Here is an 11,118-nt window from a genome sequence, read left to right on the forward strand (position 1 = left end):
GCCGAGCTGACCGCGATGAGAACATGGAGGCTATCTTTGCCTCCATAGGGTCAGTTTCACCCGCTCCAATTTTCCATGGAGAGGGTGAGACCGAGCAGCATGAGCGGCAGACCGGCGATGAGCAGGCCGAGCAGGAGGCGCAGCAGATCGGCTACGGTGGCGCCGAGCAGGCTGGGGAGAGCAGGGAGGCCGAGGCTGAAGCTGAAGCAGACAAGGAGAAGGAAGCTGAACCTCACCGAGAAGGCGGAGACGAAGCTGGCGGAGTATGATTTCGTCTTCCTTCTCTTAGTTTAGTTTCTTCCTTCTTGTAAAACGGCCTTGAAGCCCTTGTGTAGAAAAATTTTTTTCTTATGAATGAAAAAATTCTTCTTTCTGCTCTTGTGTCTTCGTATAGCATTTCGTACTCTCTTTTACTCCTGTTGTGGTTTACTACCTGCTCAGTAATCTGAAATGCCGAACTGACATAGCTGCTCTATATTCTGAACTCTTAAGGAGCTGGAGGTACTTCACTGGAAGCGGCTGTACTCTTCGGCTTTAGACGAAGCTGAGAAAAGAGCCATAGTTGACCAGGTGAAGAATGACGAACTCTTGGCTCGTTCAGTGAAGCTGGAGGCCGACAATAAGGACTTAGAGTCTGAAAAGAAAGATCTGGAGGCCGAGCTGAACACTGCCGTCGCTGAGAGGACTGCGTATGAGGATTTCATCTGCAGGCGCGGGGGAATGACCATCTCTGAAGTTCAGGAACGAGTTGACGAATTGTGGGAGGAATATCATGTACTCCGGAGGAACAATGCGCTGGAGAGCTCGGTTTGCCAACAAGTCGTGAATTCATTGCGGCGCTATGCTTCTCGGTACGACATCATTCTTTCCCGGCGTCCTTCAATCGAGAGATTCCTTAGGCATTTCCCGCCAACAGATGCTCGCACTCCAGCTCAAACTTCTGATTCACTTGCTCAAAATCCTACTCCAAGTCAGCAACGAACTCAGGAACAACCGGAGACGTCAAGTCGAGGACGGACTGAAGTTCGCAGAGGAGCGGTGACTATGAGTGAGCAAGATCGGCAAATGATTCGTGAAGAGACTCTTCGCCGCCGAGGTGCTAGAGCTTCTCGGGCTCAGGGAAGAGGCGGCAGGTCGATCAGAGCATCTCGTCAACCTGCTTATTCTTCAGCTGCCCGGAACGCCCGAACTCGGCTTCATGGGGATTTTGTGAATAGATGGCTCAACTTTAGCAACCAGGGACAGTAGAATAGTCCTTTGTAATGGCGTAACGCCTTCTCGTAGGGCAGCAGAATTGTATGCCGAACAAGTTTTAATAAATGAAATCTTCATTTCACTTCTATCACTGCGTATTTACAGCTCAGCGAAAAAAATTTCATCGTGCTCGTCCTCGGTCTTATGAAGTAAACTTCTTTGACCGGACTCGTCCTCGGTCTTATGAAGTAAGCTTCTTTGACCGGACTCGTCTTTGGCCTTATGAAGTAAACTTCTTTGACCGGACTTGGTCCTCGGTCTTATGAAATAAACTTCTTTGACCGGACTCGGTCCTCGGTCTTATGAAATAAACTTCTTTGACCGGACTCGTCTTTGGTCTTATGAAGTAAATTTCTTTGACCGGACTAAGCTTGTGTCCTAATTTGGGGATCGGACTTTCCCTTGTCCTAATTCGGTGAGTTTTATCGCGTGGACCGGACTTTCCCTTGTCCTAATTCGGCGAGTTTTATCGCGTGGATCGGACTTTCCCTTGTCCTAATTCGGCGAGTTTTATCGCGTGGATCGGACTTTCCCTTTGTTGCAGTTCGTTTCAGACGAACTGCTTGTTTCTTAAGCTGAATTGTGGTCTTGTATCCTCCTTAGAAGCTTGGACTCACAATCGTTGGCTTATATATGTTCTAAAAAGGGGATCAGCCTTCGAAGAACAAGATACCTCAGTAACATTTGTAAGAGACGACACGCACATAGACAGACAAAACGCACATAGACAAACAAAACGCATATAGACAAACATGAAACACAAGTAAAAAACAAAGAAAGCACATACCCCTAGGACCGAACTAGACACAAGACTGACTGACCGGACTGTCTCTTACAAATGGAACTTCATGAGGTTGGAAATGTACCATGTTCGGGGTGCTTGTTCTCCTGACATGTGAGTCAATTTGTAAGACCCTTTGCCGAGGACTTCTGACACCCGATATGGACCTTCCCATGTGGGTTCGAGCTTGCCCAGCTTTTCTGCTCGGCTTACTTCGTTGTTTCTCAAGACAAGATCTCCCACTTGAAATTGCAGCTTTTTCACCCTTTGGTTATAATACCGGGCTACTTGCTCCTTGTACTTGGCTGCTTTTATGCAGGCCAATTCTCTTCTTTCTTCGGCCAGATCTAGTTCGGCTCTCAGTCCGTCATCATTCATTTCTGAGGAGAAATTTAGAGTTCGGGGACTGGGTACGCCGATCTCAACCGGAATCACGGCTTCAGCGCCGTACACCAGACTGTACGGAGTTTCACCGTTGGAAGCTTTGGGTGTAGTTCGGTAGGACCATAGGACTTGAGGGAGATTTTCTACCCATTGTCCTTTGGCTTGTTCTAACCGAGCTTTCAACCCTTTCACCAAGATACGGTTTGTTACCTCCGTTTGTCCGTTTGCTTGTGGGTGGGAGACCGAAGTGAACCGCTGTTGAATATTCAGCTCTTGGCACCAATTCTTGAATGTCTTGTCGGTGAACTGAGTCCCGTTATCCGAAATGAGGATGTGGGGTAAGCCAAATCGGCACACTATGTTCTTCCAGACGAAATCCAATGCCTTCGAGCTCGTTATCGTAGCTAATGGTTCAGCTTCTACCCACTTTGTAAAGTAATCCACGGCAACGATAAGGAATTTCATTTGCCGAGGAGCTTGTGGTAGTGGTCCCACTATGTCTATGCCCCATTGCATAAAAGGCCAAGGGCTTTGCATAGCATATAGATCGGTCTGCGGCAGCTTTGGGATATTTGCATGGATTTGGCACTTCGTGCATGTCTTGACGAGCTGCACTGCGTCTTGTACCAAAGTTGGCCAATAATACCCCCATCTCAGAACTTTTTTAGCTAAAGCTCTAGCTCCGATGTGGCTACCGCAAGATCCTTCATGAACTTCTCTAAGGATGTAGTCCGTCTCTTCTGGCCCTACACATCGCAATAACGGCTGAAGGTAGGACTTTCTGTATAGGACTCCTCCATGAATTTCGTACCGAAGGGCTCGGCATGTGATTTTCCGAGCTTCTCTCTTATCCTCGGGCAGTTGTCCTTGATCTAGATACTGTAAGATCGGCGTCATCCAGTTCGGCGAGCTGGCTACTGAAAGTACCTCAGCTTCATCAATGCTTCTGTGCATCAATTCCTCCACCTTTGAACTTGGATATGAGGCTAACTTACTTAAAATATCTGCTCGGCTGTTTTCCGCTCTGGGAATGCGGATTATCCGAAAATAAGAGAAACTTCGGCTAATGCTTTGCGCTTTGTCCCAATATTTCCTCATCCTCTCATCACGGGCTTCACTTGTACCCAACATGTGATTCACTACGACTTGTGAATCACAATGGATTTTGAGAGACTTGATAAATAGACTTTGCGCTAGCTTGAGTCCGGCAAGGAGAGCTTCGTATTCGGCTTCATTATTAGTAGTTGGGAATAAGAACCGAAGTGAGTAAGTTACCTCGTGTCCGTCGGGAGCGATAAGTAAAATACCAGCTCCACTTCCCGTTTTATTCGAAGCTCCATCTACGAATCCGCTCCAGCAGTCCGGTGGCTCTACTTCGGATTCCAGGGGCTGTGCTAGTTCGGCATTGGTAGAATTTTTCTGTTCGGCAATGACAGGGATTGCTTGATCGAACTTTGCTTCTGCAAGAAAATCTGCCAAGGCTTGTCCCTTGATGGCTTTCCGAGGTAGGTATTCGATTGAGTGTTCTCCCAACTCTATGGCCCATTTGGCGATTCTGCCTGATGCTTCTGGCTTGGTCAAAACTTGCCGAAGTGGAAGATCGGTTAAGACGCATACCTTGTGAGCATAGAAATATGGCCGCAGTCTCCTTGCTGCATTTACTGATGCCAGAGCAATTTTTTCCAGAGGTTGATACCTTGTTTCTGGACCTCTTAATGCTCGGCTTGTAAAGTAGATGGGAAGCTGCTTTAGGCCTTCTTCTCGTACAAGCACCGCGCTAATGGTCTGATCCGATGCCGCTAAGTATAAGAATATCACTTCAGCATCTGTTGGAGCAGAGAGAATAGGAAGCTCGGCTAAATAACTTTTGAGCTCGTCAAAAGCCTTTTTCTGCTCGACTCCCCACTCAAACTTTGGTGCCTTCTTTAACACTTTGAAGAATGGCATTTGCTTTTCGGCTGCTTGGGAAAGGAATCTATTCAGTGCGGCTAGACATCCAGTTAGCCTTTGCACATCATGTATGGACTTCGGCATTGCCATGTTCTGAACAACTTGAACTTTTAGCGGATTTGCCTTGAGTCCTTCCTTTGAAACCCAACAACCTAGAAACTTTCCCGAATCTACCAAAAAGGTACATTTTTGGGGATTGAGTTTGAGGTTGGCTTTTCGGAGCACGTCGAGAGTGGACTTGAGATTGTCTTCGTACTCCGAAGTGCTTCTGCTTTTAACGACTATGTCGTCAACATACACTTCAACCTCCTTTCCGATCAAATGCCGAAAAAGCTTATCTACCATCCTCTGATATGTGGCTCCGGCATTCTTTAAACCGAACGGCATCTTTTTATAAGCAAAGATGCCGAAGTCAGTAATGAAAGCCGTTTTTGGAGCATCATTCTCATCCATTAAGACTTGGTGGTAGCCTTTGTATAAATCAAGAAAACAGAAAATTTCGAAGCCGATCAAAGCTTCTACTTTTTTGTCTATGTTCGGAAGGGGATAGCAATCTTTAGGACAGTGCTTGTTTAGATCGGTAAAATCTATGCACATCCGCCATCCTCCTTCTTTTTTCTTGATCATCACAGGATTGGCCACCCAAGAGGGATATTTCACCTCGAATAATACATCCGCTTTCAGTAATTGGCGGACTTCGTCATGGATGACTTGATTTCTTTCTGCCGCAAAGAGTCTTTGCTTCTGTTTTATAGGCCGGACTGATGGATCAATATTTAACCGATGAGTGATTACCTCAGAGGGCACTCCGGTCATGTCCAACGGAGACCATGCAAAGACATCTTTGTACTCCTTGAGGAGCTGGATGGTCTTTTCCCGGAGTAGAGGCGTTCCCGCGAAACCGATCTTGACCGTTCTGGATGGATCATCTTCGTATAACTGAACGGTCATTGAGTTCGGCTCTGGTGTGACTTCGGTCATTTCGCTTGCCTCTGACTCCGGCTGCTGTGATTACTATGCTTGATGATGCCGATCTGATTGCTCGGCACTTTTAAGCGCAATCTGCAGACACTCTTTTGCTCTCTTTTGATCACCTCGGATGACCGCTATCCCCCCTTTAGTGGGGAGCTTGATGGTGAGATGATAAGTAGAGCAAACGGCCCGAACTGCGTTGAGCCAGTCTCTTCCCAAGATGATGTTGTACGGAGACCGAGCTTTTACCACAAAGAACTCGATCATCGTACTGGAGCTTGTAGGCGCTTTTCCCACCGTGATCGGAAGGCTGATAATACCTTCAGGGCGGGTGTCCTCCTGGGCGAAACTTTTCAGAGGAAGTGGTGCCGGACTAAGCCGAGCTGGATCCACTTCTAGTTTATCGAAACATTCTTTAAAAAGAATGCTGACTGACGCTCCTGTATCCACAAACACTCTGTGGATCAGTTTGTTTGCCACTCCGGCTTGGATGACAATAGCGTCTTGATGAGGAGAGATGGCCGGGACGGGATCTGCATCTGAAAATGTAATCACTTCGTCCTGCTTCAGCCTTTTATGCGCTGGCTCCTCTCGATTGAAGCCTCTGCGCTCTGACTTCAGGGACGATTTAGTCTTCCCGGCAGGGAGAGCATCAATAGTCAGGATTACTCCATCATATTGCTGCTCGTCATCGTCTTCGGGATCCTGTTGCCTTTTCGGATCCTGAGGAGCGCAGTTCGCACCTCTCTGCTTTTTGTTCTTTTTCGGCTGCTTGCTTTGGTATTTTTTTAATGTCCCTGCTTTCACAAGAGCATCAATACCTGCAGCCAAATGTCGGCACTCCTCGGTATCGTGACCGTGGTCTTGATGGAAGGAGCAATATTGATCCTGAGGTCGACGCGCGGCCGATTTCGTCATCCGCTTTGGTTTTTCGAACATATCGGAATGCAGTTCGAAAATTTCCGCTCTTGACTTGTTCAATGGTACGAACTGAGCGGGCGGCTTCTCAGGATTGAGACGTGGCCCCAATCGGTCTTGCACCGGAGTCCTTTGAATCCTTTCAAAAGGAGTTCGGCGAGGATGTCCCTGATCGCCAAAAGGAGTTCGGCGAGTTTGTCCCTGATCGCTATGATCGGGCTTCCTCCTGTCTCCTCGGGATGAGCTGTCTAAAGACCGTTTGCGACGGTCTGCCTCATCGGCACGGGAGAACTGGTCCGCAATGTCCCACATCTGTTGAGCTGTTTGCGGACTGCATTCCACGAGCTTTCTGTAGAGAGCTCCGGGCAGGATTCCATTTTGGAATGCCGAAATGACAAGTAGATCATTGAGATCATCTACTTGTAGGCATTCCTTGTGGAATCTCGTCATAAAGTCGCTGATCTTTTCGTCGCGACCTTGACGTATAGAAAGCAGCTGAGCCGAAGTGATTCGGGCTTCCGCTTTCTGAAAGAACCTCCTGTGGAAAGCATCCATTAGATCTCGGTAAGATCTAATGCTGCCTTGGGGGAGGCTATCGAACCACCTTCTTGCGTTCCCGATAAGCAGCTCGGGAAACAGCTTGCACATGTGGACCTCATTGAGACCCTGGTTCGCCATGTTATACTGATAGCGTCCCAGGAAGTCATGAGGATTCACCAACCCGTCATAAGTCATCGACGGAGTTCGGTAGTTCTGTGGAAGGGGAGTTCGGGTGATATCGTCCGAGAACGGAGTCTTCAATGCTCCGTACATGGCGAACCCGACATCTCTTCGGTATGGAGGAGATGGAGATCTCCTGTGATTCCGGTACCGAGGAGGAACAGGAACATGTCGGGGTTGAGGATTCTTCTTCCTGGAAGACACGGCACTACTGCGGTAGTGACTTTCATGTCTGGATGAGGAAGGAGAATCCACCGTTTTCGTCTTCGGCTCTTGGCTCTTTTGCAGGAAGGCTAAGAACTCATCCTGCTTCTCAGCCAAGAACAGCTTGACAGCCTCATTCAAATCAGGCTGCTGGGAAGACTCGGTGTGTGGACCTTTTGAGCGGCTTGTTCCTTCATCGTGAAAACTGGAAGTAGATGTCTCCCGAGGCTGTTTTCCGGACCTGCGGGCTGGACTAGCTTCCTCATGGTTTTCACGAACGGTATTACGGGTAGTATGTGATCTGGTATGCATTTTTTTTTTTTTTGGGTGGAAAAAGGGTCAAAAATTCGCTTTATCACAGATATGTTCCCACAGACGGCGCCAGTGATGGTTTGGCGAATTTTTGATGGTGATGAATGCAGGAAAATACAGATCACGACACAGAGATTTACGTGGTTCGATTTACTGAGGTAAATCTACGTCCACGGGAAGAAAAGAGGGCAGAGTTGTATTGCTTGATCTGTTTTCTACAGCTTACAATACAGACTTGCTATTTGATATTTGATCTCTCGAGAGCTCCCTTTCCTATCTGATCTAAGTTCTATTTATACATTGAACTAAGATCGTGGCTTGCATCACCACTAGCTAGGTCGTGGCTTACATCATCACTAATTAGGTCGTGGCTTACATCATCACTAATTAGATCGTGGATGTCGTGGAGGTCATGAGATCTTGCATGGGTCCACCACTAAATAGATCGTGTAGTGGAGGTCGTGGAGGTTCTGCATGAGTCCACTATCTCCCAGTTCGGTCGAATACTGAGACCGAACTGCTGAACTATTGCCGAGCAGCTTTTGCTGATCTGAGAGTAGAGCTTGATTGGTCGGCTTTTACCGAGCTGTAGGCTGGGGCTGAACTCTTTGGTAATGCCGAACTGATTGGTCGGCTTTTACCGAGCTGTAGGCTAGGGCCGAACTCTTTGGTAATGCCGAACTGATACTCTTCCTTGGGCTTTGGGCTGATGGGCCGTCACTGCTATTGGGCTTGTTTAGTCCGTACTCCATCACTACCCCCCCCGAAAAGCGAAGTGAATCACTTCGGCGAAGCGAGTCACTTCGGCATTTTGATAAAGGTACGGGGGAGGCTGACGTCAGGGGACGTGCCTTGCGCGTGACTGCATTAAATGCGACAGAAAAATCCGGCCGTTGAATCCTGAAAAGGTAGGATTCGAAACGGTGCGATGATTTTGAAATTTTCTCCGAATCTGATAAATATGTCCCTTCCTCATCATTTGAATACTTTTGCTATAGCTTCTCCTGCACTCTATCTCATTCGCGTAAAAATTTTCTTCCGCTTTCAAGAATTTTTTCAGAATTTCTTCAGACTTTCGAAGAGTAAGAACTATGTCTTCTTCTTCTTCTTCTGAGTCAGGTAGCGGTAGGAAAAGGGGTAAGGGGTCTTCTAGCCGGAAAGAATCTGGGGAGAAGACCGTAGAGTATTTTCACAGCGTCTTGAGTAAGGATACTGTGATATCCATATACGAAAAATATCTTCTTCCCAGGGGGAAGGCGGTGGTTCCCGACGACGATCATAGGGCTAACGAGCCACCGGAGGGTTATGCCACCGTTTACGAAGCCTGCTTAGAATGCGGGCTTCGTTTCCCTCTTCCCCCACCTTTTGTAGAGCTTCTTGATTTCTTTCAACTCCCTTTAGGTCAGGTGACTCCGAATTCTTGGAGGCACTTATCGGCCTTTGCTGCCGAACTGCGTAGGCTAGATAAGGATCTGTCTCTGAGGGCAATCCTTAATTTTTTCCAGTTTAAGAGGAAGGGATCTTGGTTTTACTTGATCCCTTTACAGCCTTTTAGGGCCTTCTGCAAAACCAAATGGCCGAAATGGCAAAACCGCTTCTTTTTTTATAATAGGACAGCGGCTCCGGGCTTTCCCTGGAGAGGGCCGAAGTCCGTGATTCCTCATCCTCGGTTAGAACCGTTGGCCGAGCTCGAGGGCGAGCTCAATAAGATTCCTATGATTAGGAAACAGTACTCGGAAACTGAGCTCGTCAAGGGCGACCTCGTGTTCAATATCTCGTCTTCGGACGAAGAAACTGAGGGTGAGGATTTCTTTTTTATGCTTTACTGCTTTAGCAGCGAAAACTAACCTTGTTTCCTTGCTTTTCGGCAGTGAACATGCTAAATAAGCTCAGTCGCCAATCCTCTGAGTCCAAGGAGCCGGAACGGCCGAAAACCACCAGCTCGGCGTCTGATGCCGAGAAGAATCTGAAGAGGCAGAAGACCTCTTCTTCGGATCCAAGAAAGCCGGAGTCGACTTCGGCAAAGGGGAAGGCGAAGCTTCAGAGGCCCCCAAGAGCGCCGGAGAGAGACGTGGTCTTGGCGCCTCCTTCGGAAAATATCTGTGAGCCTTTTGCATGGCCCACGGACTTCGCCGAGGTGAACTTTCTTCTTGATTTTCTGGCCTTGCTTTTTTTCTCTGTATTTTTTGTAGCCCCTCTGTTGACTTTTTGCTTTTTCCATTTTCAGAGGAACGATATGCTCTCCAAGCTCGTCGCCGTCGAACTCTCCAAAGCATCCAACGACTATGCTGAGATGCAGAGGAAGTTGGCGGCTGCTTGTCACCGGGCCGAGCAGGCTGAGGCAAACTTTGAGAAAGCCAGAGCTGCTAGGATTTCGGCCCAGGATGAAGCTCAGTTTGCCAAAAACCAGATCGTCATCCAGCGAGAGCAGACGAAACGGAGGGATGCTGCCGCCGTGGTTGCCCAAGGAGAGGCTCTCCGTGCTTTCGCGGAGAAACTCTTTCTGAGCAACCAATTTTCGGCCTTTGTCGGTGATCTGCTGAAACTGATGACCGATAAAGCCGAGCAGGGTCCCGAAGTCATCCTGCCGCTGTACGGCCGAGAGATAGCAGCTCGGCTTCAGAGTCTGCCGGTGCTTGAGGAGCTTGCTTCGTCCTCGGTCCTGCTTTCTGCAGACCAAGTTCGTAGTTGCCGAGCTGACCGCGATGAGAACATGGAGGCTATCTTTGCCTCCATAGGGTCAGTTTCACCCGCTCCAATTTTCCATGGAGAGGGTGAGACCGAGCAGCATGAGCGGCAGACCGGCGATGAGCAGGCCGAGCAGGAGGCGCAGCAGATCGGCTACGGTGGCGCCGAGCAGGCTGGGGAGAGCAGGGAGGCCGAGGCTGAAGCTGAAGCAGACAAGGAGAAGGAAGCTGAACCTCACCGAGAAGGCGGAGACGAAGCTGGCGGAGTATGATTTCGTCTTCCTTCTCTTAGTTTAGTTTCTTCCTTCTTGTAAAACGGCCTTGAAGCCCTTGTGTAGAAAAAATTTTTTCTTATGAATGAAAAAATTCTTCTTTCTGCTCTTGTGTCTTCGTATAGCCTTTCGTACTCTCTTTTACTCCTGTTGTGGTTTACTACCTGCTCAGTAATCTGAAATGCCGAACTGACATAGCTGCTCTATATTCTGAACTCTTAAGGAGCTGGAGGTACTTCACTGGAAGCGGCTGTACTCTTCGGCTTTAGACGAAGCTGAGAAAAGAGCCATAGCTGACCAGGTGAAGAATGACGAACTCTTGGCTCGTTCAGTGAAGCTGGAGGCCGACAATAAGGACTTAGAGTCCGAAAAGAAAGATCTGGAGGCCGAGCTGAACACTGCCGTCGCTGAGAGGACTGCGTATGAGGATTTCATCTGCAGGCGCGGGGGAATGACCATCTCTGAAGTTCAGGAACGAGTTGACGAATTGTGGGAGGAATATCATGTACTCCGGAGGAACAATGCGCTGGAGAGCTCGGTTTGCCAACAAGTCGTGAATTCATTGCGGCGCTATGCTTCTCGGTACGACATCATTCTTTCCCGGCGTCCTTCAATCGAGAGATTCCTTAGGCATTTCCCGCCAACAGATGCTCGCACTCCAGCT

The sequence above is a fragment of the Salvia splendens genome, chromosome 12 (assembly GCF_004379255.2).
Source record: "Salvia splendens isolate huo1 chromosome 12, SspV2, whole genome shotgun sequence".
Classification (NCBI taxonomy): domain Eukaryota; kingdom Viridiplantae; phylum Streptophyta; class Magnoliopsida; order Lamiales; family Lamiaceae; genus Salvia; species Salvia splendens.